We start from the raw sequence: 19,154 nt of genomic DNA, 5'->3' as shown, positions 1-19,154 counted from the left end.
TTTGGCAGCCGGGCTCTGCCAGAGAGAGATACAGAGTGTCGCCCCATTACGAAGCAAAGCTTTAGCAGAGCGCGAATGTCTGTGTGGCAGCGAATGCAGTTCCAAGGGACAGTGAAAACCAGCTAGAGCTTTCAGTGCTGGCAGCTTTCCTGTGGGCGCAATGTCTGGACGTTTCCAATTTGGCAGCCGGGCTCTGCCAGAGAGAGATACAGAGTGTTGCCCCATTACGAAGCAATGCTTTAGCAGAGCGCGAATGTCTGTGTGGCAGCGAATGCAGTTCCAAGGGACAGTGAAAACCAGCTAGAGCTTTCAGTGCTGGCAGCTTTCCTGTGGGCGCAATCTCTGGACGTTTCCAATTTGGCAGCCGGGCTCTGCCAGAGAGAGATACAGAGTGTTGCCCCATTAGGAAGCAATGCTTTAGCAGAGCGCGAATGTCTGTGTGGCAGCGAATGCAGTTCCAAGGGACAGTGAAAACCAGCTAGAGCTTTCAGTGCTGGCAGCTTTCCTGTGGGCGCAATCTCTGGACGTTTCCAATTTGGCAGCCGGGCTCTGCCAGAGAGAGATACAGAGTGTTGCCCCATTACGAAGCAATGCTTTAGCAGAGCGCGAATGTCTGTGTGGCAGCGAATGCAGTTCCAAGGGACAGTGAAAACCAGCTAGAGCTTTCAGTGCTGGCAGCTTTCCTGTGGGCGCAATCTCTGGACGTTTCCAATTTGGCAGCCGGGCTCTGCCAGAGAGAGATACAGAGTGTTGCCCCATTACGAAGCAATGCTTTAGCAGAGCGCGAATGTCTGTGTGGCAGCGAATGCAGTTCCAAGGGACAGTGAAAACCAGCTAGAGCTTTCAGTGCTGGCAGCTTTCCTGTGGGCGCAATCTCTGGACGTTTCCAATTTGGCAGCCGGGCTCTGCCAGAGAGAGATACAGAGTGTTGCCCCATTACGAAGCAGTGCTTTAGCAGAGCGCGAATGTCTGTGTGGCAGCGAATGCAGTTCCAAGGGACAGTGAAAACCAGCTAGAGCTTTCAGTGCTGGCAGCTTTCCTGTGGGCGCAATCTCTGGACGTTTCCAATTTGGCAGCCGGGCTCTGCCAGAGAGAGATACAGAGTGTTGCCCCATTAGGAAGCAATGCTTTAGCAGAGCGCGAATGTCTGTGTGGCAGCGAATGCAGTTCCAAGGGACAGTGAAAACCAGCTAGAGCTTTCAGTGCTGGCAGCTTTCCTGTGGGCGCAATCTCTGGACGTTTCCAATTTGGCAGCCGGGCTCTGCCAGAGAGAGATACAGAGTGTTGCCCCATTAGGAAGCAATGCTTTAGCAGAGCGCGAATGTCTGTGTGGCAGCGAATGCAGTTCCAAGGGACAGTGAAAACCAGCTAGAGCTTTCAGTGCTGGCAGCTTTCCTGTGGGCGCAATGTCTGGACGTTTCCAATTTGGCAGCCGGGCTCTGCCAGAGAGAGATACAGAGTGTTGCCCAATTACCAAGTTAAGCTTTAGCAGAGCGCGAATGTCTGTGTGGCAGCGAATGCAGTTCCAAGGGACAGTGAAAACCAGCTAGAGCTTTCAGTGCTGGCAGCTTTCCTGTGGGCGCAATGTCTGGACGTTTCCAATTTGGCAGCCGGGCTCTGCCAGAGAGAGATACAGAGTGTTGCCCCATTAGGAAGCAATGCTTTAGCAGAGCGCGAATGTCTGTGTGGCAGCGAATGCAGTTCCAAGGGACAGTGAAAACCAGCTAGAGCTTTCAGTGCTGGCAGCTTTCCTGTGGGCGCAATCTCTGGACGTTTCCAATTTGGCAGCCGGGCTCTGCCAGAGAGAGATACAGAGTGTTGCCCCATTACGAAGCAATGCTTTAGCAGAGCGCGAATGTCTGTGTGGCAGCGAATGCAGTTCCAAGGGACAGTGAAAACCAGCTAGAGCTTTCAGTGCTGGCAGCTTTCCTGTGGGCGCAATCTCTGGACGTTTCCAATTTGGCAGCCGGGCTCTGCCAGAGAGATATACAGAGTGTTGCCCCATTACGAAGCAAAGCTTTAGCAGAGCGTGAATGTCTGTGTGGCAGCGAATGCAGTTCCAAGGGACAGTGAAAACGAGCTAGAGCTTTCAGTGCTGGCAGCTTTCCTGTGGGCGCAATCTCTGGACGTTTCCAATTTGGCAGCCGGGCTCTGCCAGAGAGAGGTACAGAGTGTTGCCCCATTACGAAGCAATGCTTTAGCAGAGCGCGAATGTCTGTGTGGCAGCGAATGCAGTTCCAAGGGACAGTGAAAACCAGCTAGAGCTTTCAGTGCTGGCAGCTTTCCTGTGGGCGCAATCTCTGGACGTTTCCAATTTGGCAGCCGGGCTCTGCCAGAGAGAGATACAGAGTGTTGCCCCATTAGGAAGCAATGCTTTAGCAGAGCGCGAATGTCTGTGTGGCAGCGAATGCAGTTCCAAGGGACAGTGAAAACCAGCTAGAGCTTTCAGTGCTGGCAGCTTTCCTGTGGGCGCAATCTCTGGACGTTTCCAATTTGGCAGCCGGGCTCTGCCAGAGAGAGATACAGAGTGTTGCCCCATTACGAAGCAATGCTTTAGCAGAGCGCGAATGTCTGTGTGGCAGCGAATGCAGTTCCAAGGGACAGTGAAAACCAGCTAGAGCTTTCAGTGCTGGCAGCTTTCCTGTGGGCGCAATCTCTGGACGTTTCCAATTTGGCAGCCGGGCTCTGCCAGAGAGAGATACAGAGTGTTGCCCCATTAGGAAGCAAAGCTTTAGCAGAGCGCGAATGTCTGTGTGGCAGCGAATGCAGTTCCAAGGGACAGTGAAAACCAGCTAGAGCTTTCAGTGCTGGCAGCTTTCCTGTGGGCGCAATCTCTGGACGTTTCCAATTTGGCAGCCGGGCTCTGCCAGAGAGAGATACAGAGTGTTGCCCCATTAGGAAGCAATGCTTTAGCAGAGCGCGAATGTCTGTGTGGCAGCGAATGCAGTTCCAAGGGACAGTGAAAACCAGCTAGAGCTTTCAGTGCTGGCAGCTTTCCTGTGGGCGCAATCTCTGGACGTTTCCAATTTGGCAGCCGGGCTCTGCCAGAGAGAGATACAGAGTGTTGCCCCATTAGGAAGCAATGCTTTAGCAGAGCGCGAATGTCTGTGTGGCAGCGAATGCAGTTCCAAGGGACAGTGAAAACCAGCTAGAGCTTTCAGTGCTGGCAGCTTTCCTGTGGGCGCAATCTCTGGACGTTTCCAATTTGGCAGCCGGGCTCTGCCAGAGAGAGATACAGAGTGTTGCCCCATTAGGAAGCAATGCTTTAGCAGAGCGCGAATGTCTGTGTGGCAGCGAATGCAGTTCCAAGGGACAGTGAAAACCAGCTAGAGCTTTCAGTGCTGGCAGCTTTCCTGTGGGCGCAATCTCTGGACGTTTCCAATTTGGCAGCCGGGCTCTGCCAGAGAGAGATACAGAGTGTTGCCCCATTACGAAGCAATGCTTTAGCAGAGCGCGAATGTCTGTGTGGCAGCGAATGCAGTTCCAAGGGACAGTGAAAACCAGCTAGAGCTTTCAGTGCTGGCAGCTTTCCTGTGGGCGCAATCTCTGGACGTTTCCAATTTGGCAGCCGGGCTCTGCCAGAGAGAGATACAGAGTGTTGCCCCATTACGAAGCAATGCTTTAGCAGAGCGCGAATGTCTGTGTGGCAGCGAATGCAGTTCCAAGGGACAGTGAAAACCAGCTAGAGCTTTCAGTGCTGGCAGCTTTCCTGTGGGCGCAATCTCTGGACGTTTCCAATTTGGCAGCCGGGCTCTGCCAGAGAGAGATACAGAGTGTTGCCCCATTACGAAGCAGTGCTTTAGCAGAGCGCGAATGTCTGTGTGGCAGCGAATGCAGTTCCAAGGGACAGTGAAAACCAGCTAGAGCTTTCAGTGCTGGCAGCTTTCCTGTGGGCGCAATCTCTGGACGTTTCCAATTTGGCAGCCGGGCTCTGCCAGAGAGAGATACAGAGTGTTGCCCCATTAGGAAGCAATGCTTTAGCAGAGCGCGAATGTCTGTGTGGCAGCGAATGCAGTTCCAAGGGACAGTGAAAACCAGCTAGAGCTTTCAGTGCTGGCAGCTTTCCTGTGGGCGCAATCTCTGGACGTTTCCAATTTGGCAGCCGGGCTCTGCCAGAGAGAGATACAGAGTGTTGCCCCATTAGGAAGCAATGCTTTAGCAGAGCGCGAATGTCTGTGTGGCAGCGAATGCAGTTCCAAGGGACAGTGAAAACCAGCTAGAGCTTTCAGTGCTGGCAGCTTTCCTGTGGGCGCAATGTCTGGACGTTTCCAATTTGGCAGCCGGGCTCTGCCAGAGAGAGATACAGAGTGTTGCCCAATTACCAAGTTAAGCTTTAGCAGAGCGCGAATGTCTGTGTGGCAGCGAATGCAGTTCCAAGGGACAGTGAAAACCAGCTAGAGCTTTCAGTGCTGGCAGCTTTCCTGTGGGCGCAATCTCTGGACGTTTCCAATTTGGCAGCCGGGCTCTGCCAGAGAGAGATACAGAGTGTTGCCCCATTACGAAGCAATGCTTTAGCAGAGCGCGAATGTCTGTGTGGCAGCGAATGCAGTTCCAAGGGACAGTGAAAACCAGCTAGAGCTTTCAGTGCTGGCAGCTTTCCTGTGGGCGCAATCTCTGGACGTTTCCAATTTGGCAGCCGGGCTCTGCCAGAGAGAGATACAGAGTGTTGCCCCATTACGAAGCAATGCTTTAGCAGAGCGCGAATGTCTGTGTGGCAGCGAATGCAGTTCCAAGGGACAGTGAAAACCAGCTAGAGCTTTCAGTGCTGGCAGCTTTCCTGTGGGCGCAATCTCTGGACGTTTCCAATTTGGCAGCCGGGCTCTGCCAGAGAGATATACAGAGTGTTGCCCCATTACGAAGCAAAGCTTTAGCAGAGCGTGAATGTCTGTGTGGCAGCGAATGCAGTTCCAAGGGACAGTGAAAACGAGCTAGAGCTTTCAGTGCTGGCAGCTTTCCTGTGGGCGCAATGTCTGGACGTTTCCAATTTGGCAGCCGGGCTCTGCCAGAGAGAGATACAGAGTGTTGCCCAATTACCAAGTTAAGCTTTAGCAGAGCGCGAATGTCTGTGTGGCAGCGAATGCAGTTCCAAGGGACAGTGAAAACCAGCTAGAGCTTTCAGTGCTGGCAGCTTTCCTGTGGGCGCAATCTCTGGACGTTTCCAATTTGGCAGCCGGGCTCTGCCAGAGAGAGATACAGAGTGTTGCCCCATTACGAAGCAATGCTTTAGCAGAGCGCGAATGTCTGTGTGGCAGCGAATGCAGTTCCAAGGGACAGTGAAAACCAGCTAGAGCTTTCAGTGCTGGCAGCTTTCCTGTGGGTGCAATCTGTGGACGTTTCCAATTTGGCAGCCGGGCTCTTCCAGAGAGATATACAGAGTGTTGCCCAATTACCAAGTTAAGCTTTAGCAGAGCGCGAATGTCTGTGTGGCAGCGAATGCAGTTCCAAGGGACAGTGAAAACCAGCTAGAGCTTTCAGTGCTGGCAGCTTTCCTGTGGGCGCAATCTCTGGACGTTTCCAATTTGGCAGCCGGGCTCTGCCAGAGAGAGATACAGAGTGTTGCCCCATTACGAAGCAAAGCTTTAGCAGAGCGCGAATGTCTGTGTGGCAGCGAATGCAGTTCCAAGGGACAGTGAAAACCAGCTAGAGCTTTCAGTGCTGGCAGCTTTCCTGTGGGCGCAATCTCTGGACGTTTCCAATTTGGCAGCCGGGCTCTGCCAGAGAGAGATACAGAGTGTTGCCCAATTACCAAGTTAAGCTTTAGCAGAGCGCGAATGTCTGTGTGGCAGCGAATGCAGTTCCAAGGGACAGTGAATACCAGCTAGAGCTTTCAGTGCTGGCAGCTTTCCAGTGGGCGCAATCTCTGGACGTTTCCAATTTGGCAGCCGGGCTCTGCCAGAGAGAGATACAGAGTGTTGCCCCATTACGAAGCAATGCTTTAGCAGAGCACGAATGTCTGTGTGGCAGCGAATGCAATTCCAAGGGACAGTGAAAACCAGCTAGAGCTTTCAGTGCTGGCAGCTTTTCTGTGGGCGCAATGTCTGGACGTTTCCAATTTGGCAGCCGGGCTCTGCCAGAGAGAGATACAGAGTGTTGCCCCATTACGAAGCAGTGCTTTAGCAGAGCGCGAATGTCTGTGTGGCAGCGAATGCAGTTCCAAGGGACAGTGAAAACCAGCTAGAGCTTTCAGTGCTGGCAGCTTTCCTGTGGGCGCAATCTCTGGACGTTTCCAATTTGGCAGCCGGGCTCTGCCAGAGAGAGGTACAGAGTGTTGCCCCATTACGAAGCAATGCTTTAGCAGAGCGCGAATGTCTGTGTGGCAGCGAATGCAGTTCCAAGGGACAGTGAAAACCAGCTAGAGCTTTCAGTGCTGGCAGCTTTCCTGTGGGCGCAATCTCTGGACGTTTCCAATTTGGCAGCCGGGCTCTGCCAGAGAGAGATACAGAGTGTTGCCCCATTACGAAGCAAAGCTTTAGCAGAGCGCGAATGTCTGTGTGGCAGCGAATGCAGTTCCAAGGGACAGTGAAAACCAGCTAGAGCTTTCAGTGCTGGCAGCTTTCCTGTGGGCGCAATCTCTGGACGTTTCCAATTTGGCAGCCGGGCTCTGCCAGAGAGATATACAGAGTGTTGCCCCATTACGAAGCAAAGCTTTAGCAGAGCGTGAATGTCTGTGTGGCAGCGAATGCAGTTCCAAGGGACAGTGAAAACCAGCTAGAGCTTTCAGTGCTGGCAGCTTTCCTGTGGGCGCAATCTCTGGACGTTTCCAATTTGGCAGCCGGGCTCTGCCAGAGAGAGATACAGATTGTTGACCAATTACCAAGTTAAGCTTTAGCAGAGCGCGAATGTCTGTGTGGCAGCGAATGCAGTTCCAAGGGACAGTGAAAACCAGCTAGAGCTTTCAGTGCTGGCAGCTTTCCTGTGGGCGCAATCTCTGGACGTTTCCAATTTGGCAGCCGGGCTCTGCCAGAGAGAGATACAGAGTGTTGCCCCATTACGAAGCAATGCTTTAGCAGAGCGCGAATGTCTGTGTGGCAGCGAATGCAGTTCCAAGGGACAGTGAAAACCAGCTAGAGCTTTCAGTGCTGGCAGCTTTCCTGTGGGCGCAATCTCTGGACGTTTCCAATTTGGCAGCCGGGCTCTGCCAGAGAGAGATACAGAGTGTTGCCCCATTACGAAGCAATGCTTTAGCAGAGCGCGAATGTCTGTGTGGCAGCGAATGCAGTTCCAAGGGACAGTGAAAACCAGCTAGAGCTTTCAGTGCTGGCAGCTTTCCTGTGGGCGCAATCTCTGGACGTTTCCAATTTGGCAGCCGGGCTCTGCCAGAGAGAGATACAGAGTGTTGCCCCATTACGAAGCAATGCTTTAGCAGAGCGCGAATGTCTGTGTGGCAGCGAATGCAGTTCCAAGGGACAGTGAAAACCAGCTAGAGCTTTCAGTGCTGGCAGCTTTCCTGTGGGCGCAATCTCTGGACGTTTCCAATTTGGCAGCCGGGCTCTGCCAGAGAGAGATACAGAGTGTTGCCCCATTAGGAAGCAATGCTTTAGCAGAGCGCGAATGTCTGTGTGGCAGCGAATGCAGTTCCAAGGGACAGTGAAAACCAGCTAGAGCTTTCAGTGCTGGCAGCTTTCCTGTGGGCGCAATCTCTGGACGTTTCCAATTTGGCAGCCGGGCTCTGCCAGAGAGAGATACAGAGTGTTGCCCCATTAGGAAGCAATGCTTTAGCAGAGCGCGAATGTCTGTGTGGCAGCGAATGCAGTTCCAAGGGACAGTGAAAACCAGCTAGAGCTTTCAGTGCTGGCAGCTTTCCTGTGGGCGCAATCTCTGGACGTTTCCAATTTGGCAGCCGGGCTCTGCCAGAGAGAGATACAGAGTGTTGCCCCATTAGGAAGCAATGCTTTAGCAGAGCGCGAATGTCTGTGTGGCAGCGAATGCAGTTCCAAGGGACAGTGAAAACCAGCTAGAGCTTTCAGTGCTGGCAGCTTTCCTGTGGGCGCAATCTCTGGACGTTTCCAATTTGGCAGCCGGGCTCTGCCAGAGAGAGATACAGAGTGTTGCCCCATTAGGAAGCAATGCTTTAGCAGAGCGCGAATGTCTGTGTGGCAGCGAATGCAGTTCCAAGGGACAGTGAAAACCAGCTAGAGCTTTCAGTGCTGGCAGCTTTCCTGTGGGCGCAATGTCTGGACGTTTCCAATTTGGCAGCCGGGCTCTGCCAGAGAGAGATACAGAGTGTTGCCCCATTACGAAGCAATGCTTTAGCAGAGCGCGAATGTCTGTGTGGCAGCGAATGCAGTTCCAAGGGACAGTGAAAACCAGCTAGAGCTTTCAGTGCTGGCAGCTTTCCTGTGGGCGCAATCTCTGGACGTTTCCAATTTGGCAGCCGGGCTCTGCCAGAGAGAGATACAGAGTGTTGCCCCATTAGGAAGCAATGCTTTAGCAGAGCGCAAATGTCTGTGTGGCAGCGAATGCAGTTCCAAGGGACAGTGAAAACCAGCTAGAGCTTTCAGTGCTGGCAGCTTTCCTGTGGGCGCAATGTCTGGACGTTTCCAATTTGGCAGCCGGGCTCTGCCAGAGAGAGATACAGAGTGTTGCCCAATTACCAAGTTAAGCTTTAGCAGAGCGCAAATGTCTGTGTGGCAGCGAATGCAGTTCCAAGGGACAGTGAAAACCAGCTAGAGCTTTCAGTGCTGGCAGCTTTGCTGTGGGCGCAATGTCTGGACGTTTCCAATTTGGCAGCCGGGCTCTGCCAGAGAGAGATACAGAGTGTTGCCCCATTACGAAGCAATGCTTTAGCAGAGCGCGAATGTCTGTGTGGCAGCGAATGCAGTTCCAAGGGACAGTGAAAACCAGCTAGAGCTTTCAGTGCTGGCAGCTTTCCTGTGGGCGCAATGTCTGGACGTTTCCAATTTGGCAGCCGGGCTCTGCCAGAGAGAGATACAGAGTGTTGCCCCATTACGAAGCAATGCTTTAGCAGAGCGCGAACGTCTGTGTGGCAGCGAATGCAGTTCCAAGGGACAGTGAAAACCAGCTAGAGCTTTCAGTGCTGGCAGCTTTCCTGTGGGCGCAATCTCTGGACGTTTCCAATTTGGCAGCCGGGCTCTGCCAGAGAGAGATACAGAGTGTTGCCCCATTAGGAAGCAATGCTTTAGCAGAGCGCGAATGTCTGTGTGGCAGCGAATGCAGTTCCAAGGGACAGTGAAAACCAGCTAGAGCTTTCAGTGCTGGCAGCTTTCCTGTGGGCGCAATCTCTGGACGTTTCCAATTTGGCAGCCGGGCTCTGCCAGAGAGAGATACAGAGTGTTGCCCCATTAGGAAGCAATGCTTTAGCAGAGCGCGAATGTCTGTGTGGCAGCGAATGCAGTTCCAAGGGACAGTGAAAACCAGCTAGAGCTTTCAGTGCTGGCAGCTTTCCTGTGGGCGCAATCTCTGGACGTTTCCAATTTGGCAGCCGGGCTCTGCCAGAGAGAGATACAGAGTGTTGCCCCATTACGAAGCAATGCTTTAGCAGAGCGCGAATGTCTGTGTGGCAGCGAATGCAGTTCCAAGGGACAGTGAAAACCAGCTAGAGCTTTCAGTGCTGGCAGCTTTCCTGTGGGCGCAATCTCTGGACGTTTCCAATTTGGCAGCCGGGCTCTGCCAGAGAGAGATACAGAGTGTTGCCCCATTACGAAGCAAAGCTTTAGCAGAGCGCGAATGTCTGTGTGGCAGCGAATGCAGTTCCAAGGGACAGTGAAAACCAGCTAGAGCTTTCAGTGCTGGCAGCTTTCCTGTGGGCGCAATCTCTGGACGTTTCCAATTTGGCAGCCGGGCTCTGCCAGAGAGAGATACAGAGTGTTGCCCCATTACGAAGCAATGCTTTAGCAGAGCGCGAATGTCTGTGTGGCAGCGAATGCAGTTCCAAGGGACAGTGAAAACCAGCTAGAGCTTTCAGTGCTGGCAGCTTTCCTGTGGGCGCAATCTCTGGACGTTTCCAATTTGGCAGCCGGGCTCTGCCAGAGAGAGATACAGAGTGTTGCCCCATTAGGAAGCAATGCTTTAGCAGAGCGCGAATGTCTGTGTGGCAGCGAATGCAGTTCCAAGGGACAGTGAAAACCAGCTAGAGCTTTCAGTGCTGGCAGCTTTCCTGTGGGCGCAATGTCTGGACGTTTCCAATTTGGCAGCCGGGCTCTGCCAGAGAGAGATACAGAGTGTTGCCCAATTACCAAGTTAAGCTTTAGCAGAGCGCGAATGTCTGTGTGGCAGCGAATGCAGTTCCAAGGGACAGTGAAAACCAGCTAGAGCTTTCAGTGCTGGCAGCTTTGCTGTGGGCGCAATGTCTGGACGTTTCCAATTTGGCAGCCGGGCTCTGCCAGAGAGAGATACAGAGTGTTGCCCCATTACGAAGCAATGCTTTAGCAGAGCGCGAATGTCTGTGTGGCAGCGAATGCAGTTCCAAGGGACAGTGAAAACCAGCTAGAGCTTTCAGTGCTGGCAGCTTTCCTGTGGGCGCAATGTCTGGACGTTTCCAATTTGGCAGCCGGGCTCTGCCAGAGAGAGATACAGAGTGTTGCCCCATTACGAAGCAATGCTTTAGCAGAGCGCGAATGTCTGTGTGGCAGCGAATGCAGTTCCAAGGGACAGTGAAAACCAGCTAGAGCTTTCAGTGCTGGCAGCTTTCCTGTGGGCGCAATCTCTGGACGTTTCCAATTTGGCAGCCGGGCTCTGCCAGAGAGAGATACAGAGTGTTGCCCCATTACGAAGCAAAGCTTTAGCAGAGCGTGAATGTCTGTGTGGCAGCGAATGCAGTTCCAAGGGACAGTGAAAACCAGCTAGAGCTTTCAGTGCTGGCAGCTTTCCTGTGGGCGCAATCTCTGGACGTTTCCAATTTGGCAGCCGGGCTCTGCCAGAGAGAGATACAGATTGTTGCCCAATTACGAAGTTAAGCTTTAGCAGAGCGCGAATGTCTGTGTGGCAGCGAATGCAGTTCCAAGGGACAGTGAAAACCAGCTAGAGCTTTCAGTGCTGGCAGCTTTCCTGTGGGCGCAATCTCGGGACGTTTCCAATTTGGCAGCCGGGCTCTGCCAGAGAGAGATACAGAGTGTTGCCCCATTACGAAGCAATGCTTTAGCAGAGCGCGAATGTCTGTGTGGCAGCGAATGCAGTTCCAAGGGACAGTGAAAACCAGCTAGAGCTTTCAGTGCTGGCAGCTTTCCTGTGGGCGCAATCTCTGGACGTTTCCAATTTGGCAGCCGGGCTCTGCCAGAGAGAGATACAGAGTGTTGCCCCATTACGAAGCAATGCTTTAGCAGAGCGCGAATGTCTGTGTGGCAGCGAATGCAGTTCCAAGGGACAGTGAAAACCAGCTAGAGCTTTCAGTGCTGGCAGCTTTCCTGTGGGCGCAATCTCTGGACGTTTCCAATTTGGCAGCCGGGCTCTGCCAGAGAGAGATACAGAGTGTTGCCCCATTACGAAGCAAAGCTTTAGCAGAGCGTGAATGTCTGTGTGGCAGCGAATGCAGTTCCAAGGGACAGTGAAAACCAGCTAGAGCTTTCAGTGCTGGCAGCTTTCCTGTGGGCGCAATCTCTGGACGTTTCCAATTTGGCAGCCGGGCTCTGCCAGAGAGAGATACAGATTGTTGCCCAATTACGAAGTTAAGCTTTAGCAGAGCGCGAATGTCTGTGTGGCAGCGAATGCAGTTCCAAGGGACAGTGAAAACCAGCTAGAGCTTTCAGTGCTGGCAGCTTTCCTGTGGGCGCAATCTCGGGACGTTTCCAATTTGGCAGCCGGGCTCTGCCAGAGAGAGATACAGAGTGTTGCCCCATTACGAAGCAATGCTTTAGCAGAGCGCGAATGTCTGTGTGGCAGCGAATGCAGTTCCAAGGGACAGTGAAAACCAGCTAGAGCTTTCAGTGCTGGCAGCTTTCCTGTGGGCGCAATCTCTGGACGTTTCCAATTTGGCAGCCGGGCTCTGCCAGAGAGAGATACAGAGTGTTGCCCCATTAGGAAGCAATGCTTTAGCAGAGCGCGAATGTCTGTGTGGCAGCGAATGCAGTTCCAAGGGACAGTGAAAACCAGCTAGAGCTTTCAGTGCTGGCAGCTTTCCTGTGGGCGCAATCTCTGGACGTTTCCAATTTGGCAGCCGGGCTCTGCCAGAGAGAGATACAGAGTGTTGCCCCATTAGGAAGCAATGCTTTAGCAGAGCGCGAATGTCTGTGTGGCAGCGAATGCAGTTCCAAGGGACAGTGAAAACCAGCTAGAGCTTTCAGTGCTGGCAGCTTTCCTGTGGGCGCAATCTCTGGACGTTTCCAATTTGGCAGCCGGGCTCTGCCAGAGAGAGATACAGAGTGTTGCCCCATTACGAAGCAAAGCTTTAGCAGAGCGCGAATGTCTGTGTGGCAGCGAATGCAGTTCCAAGGGACAGTGAAAACCAGCTAGAGCTTTCAGTGCTGGCAGCTTTCCTGTGGGCGCAATCTCTGGACGTTTCCAATTTGGCAGCCGGGCTCTGCCAGAGAGAGATACAGAGTGTTGCCCCATTACGAAGCAATGCTTTAGCAGAGCGCGAATGTCTGTGTGGCAGCGAATGCAGTTCCAAGGGACAGTGAAAACCAGCTAGAGCTTTCAGTGCTGGCAGCTTTCCTGTGGGCGCAATCTCTGGACGTTTCCAATTTGGCAGCCGGGCTCTGCCAGAGAGAGATACAGAGTGTTGCCCCATTAGGAAGCAATGCTTTAGCAGAGCGCGAATGTCTGTGTGGCAGCGAATGCAGTTCCAAGGGACAGTGAAAACCAGCTAGAGCTTTCAGTGCTGGCAGCTTTCCTGTGGGCGCAATGTCTGGACGTTTCCAATTTGGCAGCCGGGCTCTGCCAGAGAGAGATACAGAGTGTTGCCCAATTACCAAGTTAAGCTTTAGCAGAGCGCGAATGTCTGTGTGGCAGCGAATGCAGTTCCAAGGGACAGTGAAAACCAGCTAGAGCTTTCAGTGCTGGCAGCTTTCCTGTGGGCGCAATGTCTGGACGTTTCCAATTTGGCAGCCGGGCTCTGCCAGAGAGAGATACAGAGTGTTGCCCCATTACGAAGCAATGCTTTAGCAGAGCGCGAATGTCTGTGTGGCAGCGAATGCAGTTCCAAGGGACAGTGAAAACCAGCTAGAGCTTTCAGTGCTGGCAGCTTTCCTGTGGGCGCAATGTCTGGACGTTTCCAATTTGGCAGCCGGGCTCTGCCAGAGAGAGATACAGAGTGTTGCCCCATTACGAAGCAATGCTTTAGCAGAGCGCGAACGTCTGTGTGGCAGCGAATGCAGTTCCAAGGGACAGTGAAAACCAGCTAGAGCTTTCAGTGCTGGCAGCTTTCCTGTGGGCGCAATCTCTGGACGTTTCCAATTTGGCAGCCGGGCTCTGCCAGAGAGAGATACAGAGTGTTGCCCCATTAGGAAGCAATGCTTTAGCAGAGCGCGAATGTCTGTGTGGCAGCGAATGCAGTTCCAAGGGACAGTGAAAACCAGCTAGAGCTTTCAGTGCTGGCAGCTTTCCTGTGGGCGCAATCTCTGGACGTTTCCAATTTGGCAGCCGGGCTCTGCCAGAGAGAGATACAGAGTGTTGCCCCATTAGGAAGCAATGCTTTAGCAGAGCGCGAATGTCTGTGTGGCAGCGAATGCAGTTCCAAGGGACAGTGAAAACCAGCTAGAGCTTTCAGTGCTGGCAGCTTTCCTGTGGGCGCAATCTCTGGACGTTTCCAATTTGGCAGCCGGGCTCTGCCAGAGAGAGATACAGAGTGTTGCCCCATTACGAAGCAATGCTTTAGCAGAGCGCGAATGTCTGTGTGGCAGCGAATGCAGTTCCAAGGGACAGTGAAAACCAGCTAGAGCTTTCAGTGCTGGCAGCTTTCCTGTGGGCGCAATCTCTGGACGTTTCCAATTTGGCAGCCGGGCTCTGCCAGAGAGAGATACAGAGTGTTGCCCCATTACGAAGCAAAGCTTTAGCAGAGCGCGAATGTCTGTGTGGCAGCGAATGCAGTTCCAAGGGACAGTGAAAACCAGCTAGAGCTTTCAGTGCTGGCAGCTTTCCTGTGGGCGCAATCTCTGGACGTTTCCAATTTGGCAGCCGGGCTCTGCCAGAGAGAGATACAGAGTGTTGCCCCATTACGAAGCAATGCTTTAGCAGAGCGCGAATGTCTGTGTGGCAGCGAATGCAGTTCCAAGGGACAGTGAAAACCAGCTAGAGCTTTCAGTGCTGGCAGCTTTCCTGTGGGCGCAATCTCTGGACGTTTCCAATTTGGCAGCCGGGCTCTGCCAGAGAGAGATACAGAGTGTTGCCCCATTAGGAAGCAATGCTTTAGCAGAGCGCGAATGTCTGTGTGGCAGCGAATGCAGTTCCAAGGGACAGTGAAAACCAGCTAGAGCTTTCAGTGCTGGCAGCTTTCCTGTGGGCGCAATGTCTGGACGTTTCCAATTTGGCAGCCGGGCTCTGCCAGAGAGAGATACAGAGTGTTGCCCAATTACCAAGTTAAGCTTTAGCAGAGCGCGAATGTCTGTGTGGCAGCGAATGCAGTTCCAAGGGACAGTGAAAACCAGCTAGAGCTTTCAGTGCTGGCAGCTTTGCTGTGGGCGCAATGTCTGGACGTTTCCAATTTGGCAGCCGGGCTCTGCCAGAGAGAGATACAGAGTGTTGCCCCATTACGAAGCAATGCTTTAGCAGAGCGCGAATGTCTGTGTGGCAGCGAATGCAGTTCCAAGGGACAGTGAAAACCAGCTAGAGCTTTCAGTGCTGGCAGCTTTCCTGTGGGCGCAATGTCTGGACGTTTCCAATTTGGCAGCCGGGCTCTGCCAGAGAGAGATACAGAGTGTTGCCCCATTACGAAGCAATGCTTTAGCAGAGCGCGAATGTCTGTGTGGCAGCGAATGCAGTTCCAAGGGACAGTGAAAACCAGCTAGAGCTTTCAGTGCTGGCAGCTTTCCTGTGGGCGCAATCTCTGGACGTTTCCAATTTGGCAGCCGGGCTCTGCCAGAGAGAGATACAGAGTGTTGCCCCATTACGAAGCAAAGCTTTAGCAGAGCGTGAATGTCTGTGTGGCAGCGAATGCAGTTCCAAGGGACAGTGAAAACCAGCTAGAGCTTTCAGTGCTGGCAGCTTTCCTGTGGGCGCAATCTCTGGACGTTTCCAATTTGGCAGCCGGGCTCTGCCAGAGAGAGATACAGATTGTTGCCCAATTACGAAGTTAAGCTTTAGCAGAGCGCGAATGTCTGTGTGGCAGCGAATGCAGTTCCAAGGGACAGTGAAAACCAGCTAGAGCTTTCAGTGCTGGCAGCTTTCCTGTGGGCGCAATCTCGGGACGTTTCCAATTTGGCAGCCGGGCTCTGCCAGAGAGAGATACAGAGTGTTGCCCCATTACGAAGCAATGCTTTAGCAGAGCGCGAATGTCTGTGTGGCAGCGAATGCAGTTCCAAGGGACAGTGAAAACCAGCTAGAGCTTTCAGTGCTGGCAGCTTTCCTGTGGGCGCAATCTCTGGACGTTTCCAATTTGGCAGCCGGGCTCTGCCAGAGAGAGATACAGAGTGTTGCCCCATTACGAAGCAATGCTTTAGCAGAGCGCGAATGTCTGTGTGGCAGCGAATGCAGTTCCAAGGGACAGTGAAAACCAGCTAGAGCTTTCAGTGCTGGCAGCTTTCCTGTGGGCGCAATCTCTGGACGTTTCCAATTTGGCAGCCGGGCTCTGCCAGAGAGAGATACAGAGTGTTGCCCCATTACGAAGCAAAGCTTTAGCAGAGCGTGAATGTCTGTGTGGCAGCGAATGCAGTTCCAAGGGACAGTGAAAACCAGCTAGAGCTTTCAGTGCTGGCAGCTTTCCTGTGGGCGCAATCTCTGGACGTTTCCAATTTGGCAGCCGGGCTCTGCCAGAGAGAGATACAGATTGTTGCCCAATTACGAAGTTAAGCTTTAGCAGAGCGCGAATGTCTGTGTGGCAGCGAATGCAGTTCCAAGGGACAGTGAAAACCAGCTAGAGCTTTCAGTGCTGGCAGCTTTCCTGTGGGCGCAATCTCGGGACGTTTCCAATTTGGCAGCCGGGCTCTGCCAGAGAGAGATACAGAGTGTTGCCCCATTACGAAGCAATGCTTTAGCAGAGCGCGAATGTCTGTGTGGCAGCGAATGCAGTTCCAAGGGACAGTGAAAACCAGCTAGAGCTTTCAGTGCTGGCAGCTTTCCTGTGGGCGCAATCTCTGGACGTTTCCAATTTGGCAGCCGGGCTCTGCCAGAGAGAGATACAGAGTGTTGCCCCATTAGGAAGCAATGCTTTAGCAGAGCGCGAATGTCTGTGTGGCAGCGAATGCAGTTCCAAGGGACAGTGAAAACCAGCTAGAGCTTTCAGTGCTGGCAGCTTTCCTGTGGGCGCAATCTCTGGACGTTTCCAATTTGGCAGCCGGGCTCTGCCAGAGAGAGATACAGAGTGTTGCCCCATTAGGAAGCAATGCTTTAGCAGAGCGCGAATGTCTGTGTGGCAGCGAATGCAGTTCCAAGGGACAGTGAAAACCAGCTAGAGCTTTCAGTGCTGGCAGCTTTCCTGTGGGCGCAATCTCTGGACGTTTCCAATTTGGCAGCCGGGCTCTGCCAGAGAGAGATACAGAGTGTTGCCCCATTACGAAGCAAAGCTTTAGCAGAGCGCGAATGTCTGTGTGGCAGCGAATGCAGTTCCAAGGGACAGTGAAAACCAGCTAGAGCTTTCAGTGCTGGCAGCTTTCCTGTGGGCGCAATCTCTGGACGTTTCCAATTTGGCAGCCGGGCTCTGCCAGAGAGAGATACAGAGTGTTGCCCCATTACGAAGCAATGCTTTAGCAGAGCGCGAATGTCTGTGTGGCAGCGAATGCAGTTCCAAGGGACAGTGAAAACCAGCTAGAGCTTTCAGTGCTGGCAGCTTTCCTGTGGGCGCAATCTCTGGACGTTTCCAATTTGGCAGCCGGGCTCTGCCAGAGAGAGATACAGAGTGTTGCCCCATTAGGAAGCAATGCTTTAGCAGAGCGCGAATGTCTGTGTGGCAGCGAATGCAGTTCCAAGGGACAGTGAAAACCAGCTAGAGCTTTCAGTGCTGGCAGCTTTCCTGTGGGCGCAATGTCTGGACGTTTCCAATTTGGCAGCCGGGCTCTGCCAGAGAGAGATACAGAGTGTTGCCCAATTACCAAGTTAAGCTTTAGCAGAGCGCGAATGTCTGTGTGGCAGCGAATGCAGTTCCAAGGGACAGTGAAAACCAGCTAGAGCTTTCAGTGCTGGCAGCTTTGCTGTGGGCGCAATGTCTGGACGTTTCCAATTTGGCAGCCGGGCTCTGCCAGAGAGAGATACAGAGTGTTGCCCCATTACGAAGCAATGCTTTAGCAGAGCGCGAATGTCTGTGTGGCAGCGAATGCAGTTCCAAGGGACAGTGAAAACCAGCTAGAGCTTTCAGTGCTGGCAGCTTTCCTGTGGGCGCAATGTCTGGACGTTTCCAATTTGGCAGCCGGGCTCTGCCAGAGAGAGATACAGAGTGTTGCCCCATTACGAAGCAATGCTTTAGCAGAGCGCGAATGTCTGTGTGGCAGCGAATGCAGTTCCAAGGGACAGTGAAAACCAGCTAGAGCTTTCAGTGCTGGCAGCTTTCCTGTGGGCGCAATCTCTGGACGTTTCCAATTTGGCAGCCGGGCTCTGCCAGAGAGAGATACAGAGTGTTGCCCCATTACGAAGCAAAGCTTTAGCAGAGCGTGAATGTCTGTGTGGCAGCGAATGCAGTTCCAAGGGACAGTGAAAACCAGCTAGAGCTTTCAGTGCTGGCAGCTTTCCTGTGGGCGCAATCTCTGGACGTTTCCAATTTGGCAGCCGGGCTCTGCCAGAGAGAGATACAGATTGTTGCCCAATTACGAAGTTAAGCTTTAGCAGAGCGCGAATGTCTGTGTGGCAGCGAATGCAGTTCCAAGGGACAGTGAAAACCAGCTAGAGCTTTCAGTGCTGGCAGCTTTCCTGTGGGCGCAATCTCGGGACGTTTCCAATTTGGCAGCCGGGCTCTGCCAGAGAGAGATACAGAGTGTTGCCCCATTACGAAGCAATGCTTTAGCAGAGCGCGAATGTCTGTGTGGCAGCGAATGCAGTTCCAAGGGACAGTGAAAACCAGCTAGAGCTTTCAGTGCTGGCAGCTTTCCTGTGGGCGCAATCTCTGGACGTTTCCAATTTGGCAGCCGGGCTCTGCCAGAGAGAGATACAGAGTGTTGCCCCATTACGAAGCAATGCTTTAGCAGAGCGCGAATGTCTGTGTGGCAGCGAATGCAGTTCCAAGGGACAGTGAAAACCAGCTAGAGCTTTCAGTGCTGGCAGCTTTCCTGTGGGCGCAATCTCTGGACGTTTCCAATTTGGCAGCCGGGCTCTGCCAGAGAGAGATACAGAGTGTTGCCCCATTACGAAGCAAAGCTTTAGCAGAGCGTGAATGTCTGTGTGGCAGCGAATGCAGTTCCAAGGGACAGTGAAAACCAGCTAGAGCTTTCAGTGCTGGCAGCTTTCCTGTGGGCGCAATCTCTGGACGTTTCCAATTTGGCAGCCGGGCTCTGCCAGAGAGAGATACAGATTGTTGCCCAATTACGAAGTTAAGCTTTAGCAGAGCGCGAATGTCTGTGTGGCAGCGAATGCAGTTCCAAGGGACAGTGAAAACCAGCTAGAGCTTTCAGTGCTGGCAGCTTTCCTGTGGGCGCAATCTCGGGACGTTTCCAATTTGGCAGCCGGGCTCTGCCAGAGAGAGATACAGAGTGTTGCCCCATTACGAAGCAATGCTTTAGCAGAGCGCGAATGTCTGTGTGGCAGCGAATGCAGTTCCAAGGGACAGTGAAAACCAGCTAGAGCTTTCAGTGCTGGCAGCTTTCCTGTGGGCGCAATCTCTGGACGTTTCCAATTTGGCAGCCGGGCTCTGCCAGAGAGAGATACAGAGTGTTGCCCCATTAGGAAGCAATGCTTTAGCAGAGCGCGAATGTCTGTGTGGCAGCGAATGCAGTTCCAAGGGACAGTGAAAACCAGCTAGAGCTTTCAGTGCTGGCAGCTTTCCTGTGGGCGCAATCTCTGGACGTTTCCAATTTGGCAGCCGGGCTCTGCCAGAGAGAGATACAGAGTGTTGCCCCATTAGGAAGCAATGCTTTAGCAGAGCACGAATGTCTGTGTGGCAGCGAATGCAGTTCCAAGGG

Source organism: Mycteria americana, chromosome 20, assembly GCF_035582795.1.
Source record: "Mycteria americana isolate JAX WOST 10 ecotype Jacksonville Zoo and Gardens chromosome 20, USCA_MyAme_1.0, whole genome shotgun sequence".
Taxonomy (NCBI): domain Eukaryota; kingdom Metazoa; phylum Chordata; class Aves; order Ciconiiformes; family Ciconiidae; genus Mycteria; species Mycteria americana.
Note: the sequence above shows the minus strand (reverse complement) of the source record.